Raw genomic sequence first — 12,641 nt, forward strand, 5'->3', positions numbered from 1 at the left:
AAAAAAAAAAAAAAAAAGAAAAAAAAAGAAAAATTAGAAAATGCAGGTAAGGAAGTGGGAAGAATTCCCCAGAATCCCATTACCTGGGTATGATCACTGTTAATTACTATTAATATTTTGGGTCTTTCCTCTTCCCCTCACTCCCTCCAGGCTAATTGCTTTATTTTTTCATACTTACAAAGGTAAAAATAATTCAAAGATGCATAAAAGTAATTTCCTGTTTTCGCTCTCTCTATATTCTCTCCCCTCCAAATATCCCTATTTCCACAGGTAACCGACATTAATAGTTTATTATATATTTATCCAGAATTTGTCAAATGTATATACAAATATATATGTACTTATAATTGGGTTATTTCACATACAGTTCTGCAACTTTCTTTTCTCACAATACATTTCATGCATCTTTCTATGTTGGTAGTAATTGACTTTGTTGTTTCTAATGCCCGCAGAGTATGTAATTATGAGGATGCATCATCATTTGTAGAACCAATTTCCTATGAATGGACATAGTTTACTATCACAAGCAACGCTGTAATAAACATTCTTTGTGTGTCTTTGAGTCATTTCTGAGGATATGCTTTTAGAAGCAGAAACTCTGGAACAGAGTTGGTTTATGCTGAACATTTCAGTGGATCTCCCACAGGCTTTTAGGCCTGTCTGCCCAGTGCAGCAGATGGGTTATTTTCAGTTGGCGCTTCTGACCTAGGCTGTGTCATACCCATTGGAAATGTCGTGCATTTCACTCCTGGATACCAAATTGCCCCCTAAACGGCCGTACCCATTTATATTCACAAACAGTCTGTTTCTCCACCCCCAAGCACCCACTTTTCCTCACTCTGGCCAGCGCTGCATATTATCAGAGAATTCACCTTTTTCACAATTTTTTTTTTTTCCCCCAGATGGAGTCTTGCTCTGTCGCCCAAGGCTGGAGTGCAGTGGTGTGATCTTGGCTTACTGCAATCTCTGCCTCCTGGGTTCCAGCGATTCTCCTGCCTCAGCCTCCCGAGTAGCTGGGATTACAGGCACACACCACCACAGCCGGCTAATCTTTGTAGTTTTAGTAGAGACAGGGTTTCACCATGCTGGTGGGCCAGGCTTGTCTCGAACTCCTGACCTCGTGATCTGCCCACCTCGACCTCCCAAAGTGCTGGGATTACAGGCTGAACCACCACGCCCGGCCTCATAATGATTTTAAAGAACACTCTCTAAATATGTCACGCAGGTTACGAAAGTCCATGATACATATTTTTTCTTGTATCTTTCACATAGATTTTTTGTTTGTTTCAATGTAGCTCAATCTGTTAATATTGTCTTTTATATAGCCTAGATTTGGTGTCACACTTGGGATGCCCTTCCCCATACCAAAATTATTGAACTAGCCTTCTTATTTAATGTTTTAGATTTATATCTGTAATCCACTTCAGATTTATTTATTCATTTTTGAGATCGAGTCTCGCTCTGTCACCCAGGCTGGAGTGCAGTACCACGATCTTGGCCCACAGCAACTTCTGCCTCCCAGCTTCAAATGATTCTTCTGCCTCAGCCTTCCAAGTAACTGGGATTACAGGCATGTGCCACCACACCCGGTTAATTTTTGTATTTTTGGTAGAGATGGGGTTTCACCATGTTGGCCAACCTGGTCTCAAACTCCTGGCCTCAAGTGATCCACCCACCTTGGCCTCCCAAAGTGCTGGGATTACGGGTGTGAGACACTGTGCCTGGCCCACCTCAAATTTATTTAGTAGCTTAATTTTGATATAATGCATATACCATATGATTCGCCCTTAAGAAAGTATACAGTGACATGCTTTTTACAATATTAACAAGGTTGTGCAACAATCACCACACTCTGATCTCAGAAAACTTTCATGTCCCCTAAAAGAAACCCTGTCCCTACTAGCAGTCATTCCTCAGTCTATCTCCTGGATCCAGTGATCCTGGGTCCCCGCCTCTGGTGTCTCTCTGGACTTTGGAGTCCACTTACCCTGCCACGCCTGCCCATCTTCCCTGCCGCTCCCTGCTTTCGTGTTCTTCTCAGACCTTGGACTTGGCTTTTTCGTGCACATTACAGTGTCCACCCCTCCCCTCTCCCCTTGGGAACAGCAAGTCCTGGATGCTGCTTTCCTTCAGATCCAGGGCACCAGCTATACTAATCAGCAACTTGTCAGCCTCTACGCATGTTTCTGCTTATCCCTGAACAACTCATCCTGACTCATCCCACAACTGCTCACGATTCAGTCTGAACATGTCTCACTCAGCCGTGACACCCAGGAGACAGGGCCTTCTGCTTGATTCTGTATTCCCCTTCCCCTGATACGATCACATATAAGATGCGTGTGAAGCCATGGGAAGAAATGAGGTGGTTGAGAACAAGAGTGAATGGTGAGAAGGAACCAGGACTGATCCCTGTAGGACACTAACAGTCAGAGGCCAGAGACAGGAGGCACAGCCAGCAAGGGAAGCCGAGATGAAGTGATGAAAGAGGTAGACAGAAAATCAGGAGAACAGGGGGACTCAGAAGTCAAGAGACAAAAGTGTTTCAGCTTGGAGGGGGAGGCCAGCAGGATCAAATGCTGCTGAGAGAATTCACGTAAGAGGCCGATTAAAAGATACACAATGGACTTGGCAACAGAAAGATCATTGGTGAATTTAGCAAACTTCCACGTCCATGATCAGGTAACTCCACTATTTAAATTACCTTTAAGACTCCCTAGTGCCCTTCAGATAGAGTGCCCTTTGTTCCAGCATCATCTCTCTCTCTCTCTCTTTTCTCTCTCTTTTTTTTTTTTTGGTGACGGAGTCTCGCTCTGTCTCCCAGGCTGGAGTGCAGTGGTGCTATCTCAGCTCACTGCCAGCTCCGCCTCCTGGGTTCATGCCATTCTCCTGCCTCAGCCTCCTGAATAGCTGAGACTACAGGTGCCCACCACCATGCCCGGCTAATTTTTTGTATTTTTAGTAGAGACGGGGTTTAACTGTGTTAGCCAGGATGGTCATGATCCACCTGCCTCAGCCTCCCAAAGTGCTGGGATTACAGGCGTGAGCCACCGAACCTGGCCCGGCATCATCGCTTATCACTTTCATACACTCACCCAAGGCTCCAGACATACTGAGCTACTTGCATGGATAGATGGCCCATTCTCTCTTGCTCCCGTACTGTCCCCTCTGCATGGAACCCTTTCCTCTCTCAAACTCTCAAATGTCCTTCCTGACTAGCTCAAGTGCCATGTCCTCCAGCAAGCCTTCCCTGACCTCTCAGATTGGGTTGGGTGGTTCTCTTCTCTCTTCCCATAGCACCTTGTGTGGGTACAAGGTACATTTTCCCCTGGGTATGTCTTATCCAGCTTTGTTTTGCAATCCTCCAGCCAGGGCCTGTCCCCTGGTTTTCCCAGGCATGCAGTGAAGCAAGCCTTGGTAGTAGAGGTGGGGGGTGCATCCAGCTTCCCTCAGACCAGAAAACTTGCAAGCCAAACTGTCTATGAGCCATGGACTTCTCTTTGGGTTCACGTCAGGTTTGCTAAGAGACCTGGGCCAGGAGTGCCATTCCTGGCAACTTAGTCCTTGGGGTCATTAGGTTGAAAAGTCCCCAGTGTTATCAGGTTGATTGCTTTTCCCAGCACTATCTACTATGTCTCCCCACACAACCGGCCTTGGCATCTCTCCACCTCTACCTGCTCTCCTGCCCCAGGTCCCTTCCCTCTGCATGCACTCATCTTCCAAGCATCTGAGGACCTCTCACCCACTCGCATTTGCTTCCGCATGTATTGGTCTCCCTGGGGTCTTCCCTCGCCCCACAGGTCTTTGCATCGTACGTGGGTAACCCTGAGTCTGGTCCCTGTGGTTAGATGCGAACTCCCCGCAAGGGCGAGGAGAACCCTCTTCCTCCTTGCATTTGCGGAGTGCAAACCTCCTACACTCTACTGACTGAATTCAGGGAATATCGCCTTGCACGTTATCAGCGACCAAAGAGGCAGGCATTAGAGGGCCAGAAGCTTTCAAACCAGTTTGAGTGTGGTTCTTAGGCGCACTGGTGGAGTTACACGCAAGATGTACCCATGGCACGCTCCTCCCCTAAAACCCCACTCCCAAACTCAGGACTCAGCCGCCTCCTTGCCCTAAAGCCAGGCGCCCCCTTGTGGAAGAACACCTTCTCCTCAAACAGGTCAAGCGCGGCTCCTCGCCTGCAAACCACACGTTGCCCCTGGCGGAAAACCGTTCCTAAGATTAGAGAGTAGATTCGCTCTGCTTTTAAAAACATGTAATAATGCATGTGCTTTATTACTGATAATAAAACTGTGCCTACTCCTGTCATAAAATTTAGCAAGTGAGGCAAATTACAAAAAAGATTCCATTAAAAAAATTTACCACAACCACAGATAGCCACTGTTGACATTCTGGTGTTTTACCTAGTCCCTTTTCTATGAAAAGATATGAAATATGTAAAGAATCTACATATGGGTATACATAACATAGAAGTTAAAATGTAAATTTGGCAGCTGAGGCCATGCCTCCTCCAGACTGCAGCTGAGCCCTCTGGCCTTGAACACCCCCGTGCCCTGCTCAGCCTGAAGCCTGCCCACCCTCAACACCTTGGCACCCCAGCTTCCCTATCCTGCTCTACTTTTGTTTTCTTCAACATTTACCACCTTTCCCCTCTAAACAGTTTCCTCATGTATCATGTTTACTTTGCGTCTCTCCATCACCCCTCAATATAAGCACCAAGGCGGCAGAATCCTTGCCAGTTTTGTTCAGTGATGCACCCCAAATGCCTGGAACAGCTCGAAGCACACGGTAGGTACTAAATAAACCTTTGTGAGAAGATGACTTAAGATTATATAAATCTGCTACTTTTCATCTTTAAAAATTATTTGTAAACCTATATAATCAATAAGAGTATATAATATCCCACCCTTTGGTTACATCATGATTTTACCATTCCCCTCTTGTAGGTCATCTAGGTTGATTATAATTTTGCATATTATTAATCTCAATATCCATCATTTATCTACCTACCTACTAACTATCTCTCTACATTCCTAGCTCTGACCAGTAAAAAGGCCTATATATGTAGAGGGAAAAAAAAAAAAATTCCTCATTTCTCATTAAAAAAAAAAAATTCCTCTAATAATTGATCTTAAAACTTCATTTCTCATTCCCTTGGCATTTTCTTTCTAGCTCTGTTCTCCCGGAAACCTGATAAAGGTGGAACGTCGGCTGTGTTACCAGGCAACAATGCTCGTGGTAAGAACGATCCACTTCATCTGGACAGCGAGGGCCGCAAATGAATCATAAGTACCTGGTGGGAACCTGTGGCTCTGGAGTTCTGAATCTTGACTCTTAGAGCTGGGCATGCCCCTTGAGGAGACAAGGAAGCTATTCCCATGAGGCTCCTACTAGAAATACCAGTTTCTCATTGGAATAAGGCTTTAACTTGCTGTTTATGTGACATTTCAGTTTAACTGGGTATCCTTTATTTTATCTGGCAACCCTACTTGGGGAAAAGGAGCTAGAGAGACACCTGCCATCACGCAGCTGGCACGCTATTTCATGTCTTTGTATCCCTATTCTAAATTAAGTTAGACCGGGCGCAGTGGCTCACGCCTATAATCCCAGCATTTTGAGAGGCCAAGGTGGGTGGATCATCTGAGATCAGGAGTTCGAGACCAGCCTGGCCAACATGGTGAAACCCTGTCTCTACTAAAAATACAAAAAATCAGCCAGGCGTGGTGGCAGACTCTTGTAATCCCAGCTACTCAGGAGGCTGAGGCAGGAGAATCGCTCAAATCTGGGAGGTGGAGGTTGCAGTGAGCCGAGATTGCACCATTGCACTCCAGCCTGGGCAACAAAAATGAAACTCCATCTCAAAATAAATAAATCAATAAATAAACAGTCAATGCCAAGCATGTCCTGTTGTAGTCATGCAAGTCCAAGTGTCTAACAGACCCTGAGAAGAACTCCAAAGTGGGCATCGTAACCTAGGGACAGTGACCGCCCTAGGAACAATAGCACCCCAAGAACCCAGATTATGGTCTGTAAGTACATTTTCCATTGAAAGAAAACAGCTGATTCTAGCCTGGAGCAGCCAAGGTACAGGATGAACCTGGAACATCCTGTCATACCAGAAAGCAGGGAACGTATTGAAGACCACTGTGCCCACGTCAGAGGACTCAGGCGCTTGCCTGGAGAGGCTGAGCTTCGCACATAGGAAGAGATGGGGAGTGAGTGTGGGTAGGGATGTAACAGGACTGGCCATAAGTTGATGATGATTTAAGCCGGGTGATGGGTATGTGAGGGAGTCACTATGTTACTTTCTGTAAGTTTGCATTTTTGAAATTGTTCATAATAAAAGTCTAGAAATATTAAAAGAAAAAGTGACTGTACCAATTTCCATTCCCTCCAGCAGAGGTGTAGAATCATAATGGTAATCTTAGATGGCTATATGAAGTATTGAGTCATTTATACAGCCTATTATAAATATTTAAATATATATACATATATATGTATTTAAATTTAGACAGAGTCTTGCCCTATCACCCAGGCTGGAGTGCAGTGGTGTGATCTGGCTCACTGCAACCTCCACCTGCCGGGTTCAAGCAATTCTCCTGCCTCAGCCTCCAGAGTAGCTGGGATTACAGGCATCCGCCACCACGCCCGGCTACTTTTTGTATTTTTAGTAGAGACGGGATTTTGCCATGTTGCTCAGGCTGGTCTCGAACTCCAGACCTCAAGTGATCCACCCGCCTTGGCCTCCCAAAGTGCTGGGATTACAGGCATGAGTCACTGCCCCAGGCCTGTACTTTAAATATATTTTAAAGATATGTTGTTATATAGGCTGCGAATCTTAAAAATTTGGGTATAAAGAAGACTGAGCTGGCAGGGTGCAGTGGCTCACACCTGTAATTCCAGCGCTTTGGGAGGCCGAGGCAGGCGGATCACCTGAGGTTGGGAGTTCGAGACCAGCCTAACCAACATGAAGAAACCTGATCTCTAATAAAAATACAAAATTAGCTGGGTGTGGTGGCGCATGCCTGTAATCCCAGCTATTCGGGAGGCTGAGGCAGGAGAATCGCTTGAATCTGGGAGGCGGATGTTGGAGTGAGCTGAGATTGTGCTATTGCACTCCAGCCTGGGCAACAAGAGCGAAACTCCGTTTCAAAACAAACAAACAAACAAACAAAAACAAACAACAAAACAAAACCTGAGTTGTAAAAAACAAAAAAAAAATTACAGGGACCCAATTGTACATATGTATAAATGAATAAGTAATTGGAGTCTCTGGCTTCAGCAGATGAAGAGTTCAGGTTGACAGAGAATTTAACTTCTGCTCAAAGAAGGAAACACACCGGCAATCTTGAGATGCCCACGTGCCTCTGTGCTCCATTGTTCTCTCCTACAGAAGCAGAAAAGCAGCAAACCAAGCATGCTGGGTTCCCAGAAGACCAACGCTGTGAGTCTAGAGGCAAAGGCAGCCTTTCTGTCGCTGCCTATCCAGGGGTCCTGGGGACCGTTTAGCGCTCTACCTCACTACAAGCAACAGCCTAGGGTACGTTACCAACCCCACACAAAGAGAGAGCCAGAGTTCCTTCGAATTTGTTTGAGAGCTGCTGCTCATCTCTGCAGCTCCCAGCAGCAGGCTGTGCTGGGAGAGCAGGGCTGCGTCTGAGTGCCCCTTGTCAGGCAGCACAGATACCTGGCATGTTCCAGGCTGTGGCCCAGACTGTGCCAGGTAACCAGGTTGCATTTAGCCTACGGGGTAGTCCCTCCCTCACTCACTACATTGCTTTTTACTATCTTGTGGCCCCTTTTACAAATCCAGCCCACCACACCTCCCACCTCCCGGTGGAGCCAGCTGTGAGCCTCAGCAGAAGGGTCTTGGTAATTGCGGGCCTCCCAGGACACTTGCCAACCTTGAGGGTTTGCTCAGTTACTGGAAAGCAGCTTTAAAAGTATAAATAGCTGTGGTAAAGACTGCACTTGTGAGAGGTGTCAAACCACAGAATACCCAACTTCTCCCTCCTGACAACTGATTTTTTTTTTTTTTTTGGATGGAGTCTCACTGTGTCACCCAAGCTGGAGTGCAGTGGCGCAATCCCTGCTCACTGCAACATTTGCCTCCCGGGTTCAAGCAATTCTCCCACCTTAGCCTCCTGAGTAGCTGGAATTACAGACACCCGCCATCACGCCCAGCTACTTTTTGTATATCTTGAACTCCTGACCTCAGATGATCTGCCTACCTCAGCCTCCCAAAGTGCTGGGATTACAGGCATGAGCCACTGCGCCCAGCCCTGACAACTGATTCTGAGAAATGCTCTTCTCCCCTTGAATAGCTGGTCTGTCTCCACTGGGGGAAACTCCAGTTTCTAAAGGCACACGAATGACACCATCCTGTGGGTGGGTGATGGCCCTCGTCTCTCTTTATCTGACCTGATTTTTCAGTAGGAAACCAACTTCTTAGCCAGATGGGGCCTGTTCTGAATGTGCAATTGCTGCTAAATACATATCTTTTAAATCAAATTTACTCTTGCTCTAGCTGCTTGATTTTTTGGGGCAATGGAAACATGTAATTACAATCATGCTGAACTGCATTTGTTTCTAGAAAGCTTCAATGTTTGATTTTTAGAATAAAATAAGCTTTATTTTTTTATGCATTCATTTTTTTTTGCTGTTAAAACATTCATTCCAGGATGATCCACCTCAGGAGCACAGATTACAGGGTGATTATTATTTTGGTTCAACATATAGAACAAGGAAGTGGCACACATGGATATAACTGTGCTTTAGAGAAAACCTCTGCCAGGCCTCTTCGGTCTTTTTCTCTCCTGCTGCTTTAACAGATGCCTCCCCTTGTTGTCCAAATACTGTAAAACTCTGAGTTTGTAAAGAGAAAACGTGGCATTGAGTGTGGCGAGGTTTCAGGTGCTCTTTTGTTGCCATGACGCTGATTATTTTCTCGTTCTCCCCAAGATCCTCTGGTATCTTCATTTACTTCCCTTGAAGAAAAGTTCTTGGTTTTCCTAATCCCTTTCTACTGATATTCTGAAGACACCAAGAGAGACCTGGGCACACTCTTTCTTTCTTCTCAGTTTTTCCCCACTCAGAGATGACATAATTGCAGACATGACATCCATGAGCTCAAAGCTCTCATCCCCAAATAAACATTGAATTCAGCCAAACATTGGTCAAGCCCCTACTGCCAGCAAACATGTATGTTAGGAGGATATTTGGCTGCAAGTTACAGACAACAAAACAAAACAAAAAATCAGTCTGCCTACAGCCTTATTAAAAATGAATCTCCAGCCGAGCACAGTGACTCAGGCATATAATCCCAGCACTTTGGGAGGCCAAGGCGGGCGAATCACCTGAGGTTGGGAGTTCGAGACCAGCCTGACCAACATGAGAAACCCCATCTCTAGTAAAAATACAAAAGATTATCCAGGCATGGTGGTACATGCCTGTAATCCCAGCCACTCAGGAGGCTGAGGCAGGAGAATCGCATGAACCTGGGAGGTGGAGGTTGCAGTGAGCCGAGATCGTGCCATTGCACTCCAGCCTGGGCAACAAGAGCAAAACTCCATCTCAAAAAAAAAAAAATCATCATCTTGGGCCAGACATGGTGGCTCACACCTGTAATCCTAGCACTTTGGGAGGCCAAGGCGGGTGAATCACCTGAGGTCAGGAGTTTAGGACCAGCCTCACCAACATGGAGAAACCCCATCTCTACTAAAAATACAAAAATTAGCCAGTCCCGAGGGCTATACATGATATGCGCCCTCACAGCCCCTTGCCTGTCTCACCTCAGTGACTGTCATGTACCTTTGGCTCATTCTGTTCCTGACCACACTGGCTGTTATACCGCTCCTCAACATACCATGTATTCTTTCTTCTGTCTCTGCCTGGAATATTCTTCTCCCAGATATCTGCTTGACTAACTCCATTCAAGTGTTTATAAAAATCTCATCTTTTCAATGAGGACAACCCCTCCCTACCTACTGTTGATCCCCTTTACTCCCCTTTTCTTCCCCTCCCTCTGATAGCACACACTGTTTTCTGACATACTATATTTACTAATTCCATTCATTGTCTGTCTTTTCCAGTTACAACATGGGTTTCATGAGGTCAAGGACTTTTTTTTTGAGACTAAGTCTCACTCTGTCTCCCAGGCTGAAGTGTACAGTGGCACGATCTCGGTTCACTGCAAGGTCCGCCTCCCAGGTTTACACTCTTCTCCTGCCTCAGCCTCCTGAGTAGCTGGGACTACAGGCATCCACCACCACGCCCGGCTAATTTTTGGTATTTTTAGTAGAGACGGGGTTTCACCGTGTTAGCCAGTATGGTCTCGATCTCCTGACCTCGTGATCCACCTGCCTCGGCCTCCCAAAGTGCTGGGATTACAGGCATGAGCCACTGCGCCTGGCTAGGACTGTTTTTTTTTGTTTTTTGTTTTTTGTTTTTTGAAAGATGGGGTCTCATTATGTTGCCTAGGCTGGAGTGCAGCAGCTATTCATCAGTGTAATTATAGTATACTACAGCCTCAAACTCCTGGGCTCAAGTGATCTTCCTGCCTCAGCCTCCTGAGTACAGGTGTGCCACCAAACCTGGCTCTGTTCTGATCTCAGATTTTCATAGATTGAGAATGTCTTCTTCAGGGACTCTGACATTCCCAAGAACCTTGGGATAACAACTTTTGAGATCCCGCAACACATAGACCAACCAGATCACCCTACAGTGAAGCATGCTAATGAATACCCTCAAAGCTTTCAATCAGCATTTTATTTCAGGCCCTGCTCTTAGATACAGGCTGAGAATCTAAGATAACAAAACATCCAAGGAAAACCTCTAACACTAAAGAAACAAAGCACAAAAAAATTAATAATAAATCGGGGGTGGGGGGTTGAAGTATTTGGAATAAATGGAGACTACAAGGAGAAGTATATTTAATATCCACAGAAAGATAATATTATGCATCCATGGAACAAAAGAAAAGGAATATATTATGAAAAATATTCAGAGAACAAAAAATAACTCTAGGAAACAAAGAATGTAAAGAAATAAGAAATTCAAAAGAAGAATGGGAAGATAAAGAAATCTAGCCGAAACAAAACAAAACAAAAAAGCCAAAACTAAGGAATGGAAAATAGTAGTACAAGGATAAGAAAATTAGATACCATCAAGGAAGCTCATCCAAATATTAACAGCAGTAGGAAGAAAACAGCAAAGCAGCAAGAAGAAATTAAATGGAATAAACCAAGATAATCTCCCAGAATGGAAGAACATGTGTTTCCAGATTGAAAAGCTTTACCTAGTGCTCAGTACAATGAACAAAAGTATACCCATATGTCAATCGGGAAATTTCAGAACTCTGGGTTCAAAGAGAAGAACCTACAGGCTCTGGACAGGAGAAAACAGACCACACACACGATCGGGAATCAACACTGGAAGCTAAAGAACATGGAAGACTGTTTTTAATATTGGAAGGTAAAATAAAATGGAGAAACGCCTCTAAAATTCTGAAGAGAAATAATCTGAGATCTAGAATTTTATGCCCAGATATGATGGGTGCACCAAAATCTCAGAAATCATCACTAAAGAACTCATGTAACCAAACACTAACTGTTCCCCCAAAACCTATGGAAATTAAAAATTAAAAAACTTTTAAATATAGAATTTTATAACCAGATAAAGTATTATTCCACTGTGAAGGTGGAATAAAGAACATTTCAGATGTGCAAGGTTTCAAATATTTACTTCCTACCTATTCTTTCTGAGAAAGATATTAGAGGATATGCTCCATCAAAATTAGGGGTCAAACCAAGAAAGAGAAAGGCCAGGGATACAGAAACAAGAGATCCAACACAGGGGAAAGCAAAAGAAATCCCAGGATGATGATACTGAAGGGATGTTGCGAGATAACAATTGTACAGTAGTCACAAAGGACAATCAGTCCAGATTTGAGAGGATCAGAAGCCTATGGTAAACAGTTCTTCAGGAAGATAAAATATACAAAATACCTGAGGTAGATAAATGTCTTGAGAAGAGATTTAAATAACAGAGAATTTAAAGATAGTTTCCTGAAAGTTTACAGAAAGCTAGTCAACAAGTAAAAAAAAATTAAGACAATTAACTCAAGGAAAAAAATGGTGCAAGAAAAGTAATCATAGTTAATTACATGGCTCAGCTCTGAATAGCATACAAAGTCAATGTAAATAATGATACTGATTTAACTCAAATTATGATATAATTATACTGAGTAGGGTTGGGAAATAGAAATTATGTGTGTGGCAGATAATATGGGACAGGAGGAGATGAAAGAGTTAAATCCCTACTTATCACAGTGCAAAGACAATTGATACTGTCCCCAACTGAAAATCAAGACACAGTCATCCAAGCATTCTATTTAAAGATATAGAGATAAATACTAAGAAGATCAGTTAAAATAATTAAAAATAATTGCCTCTGGGGCTGGGAAGTTGGGGGAGGGAGACTAGGCACTGCTGTTTTTCCTAAGAGACCTCATTAAACGATTTGGCTCTTTAAATTATGACTATGTAGGGAGGGGGGAGGGATTGCATTGGGGAGTTATACCTGATATAAATGATGAATTGATGGGTGCTGACGAGTTGATGGGTGCAGCACACCAACAT

Source organism: Colobus angolensis, unplaced genomic scaffold (assembly GCF_000951035.1).
Source record: "Colobus angolensis palliatus isolate OR3802 unplaced genomic scaffold, Cang.pa_1.0 Scaffold78, whole genome shotgun sequence".
NCBI classification, from domain to species: Eukaryota; Metazoa; Chordata; class Mammalia; order Primates; family Cercopithecidae; genus Colobus; species Colobus angolensis.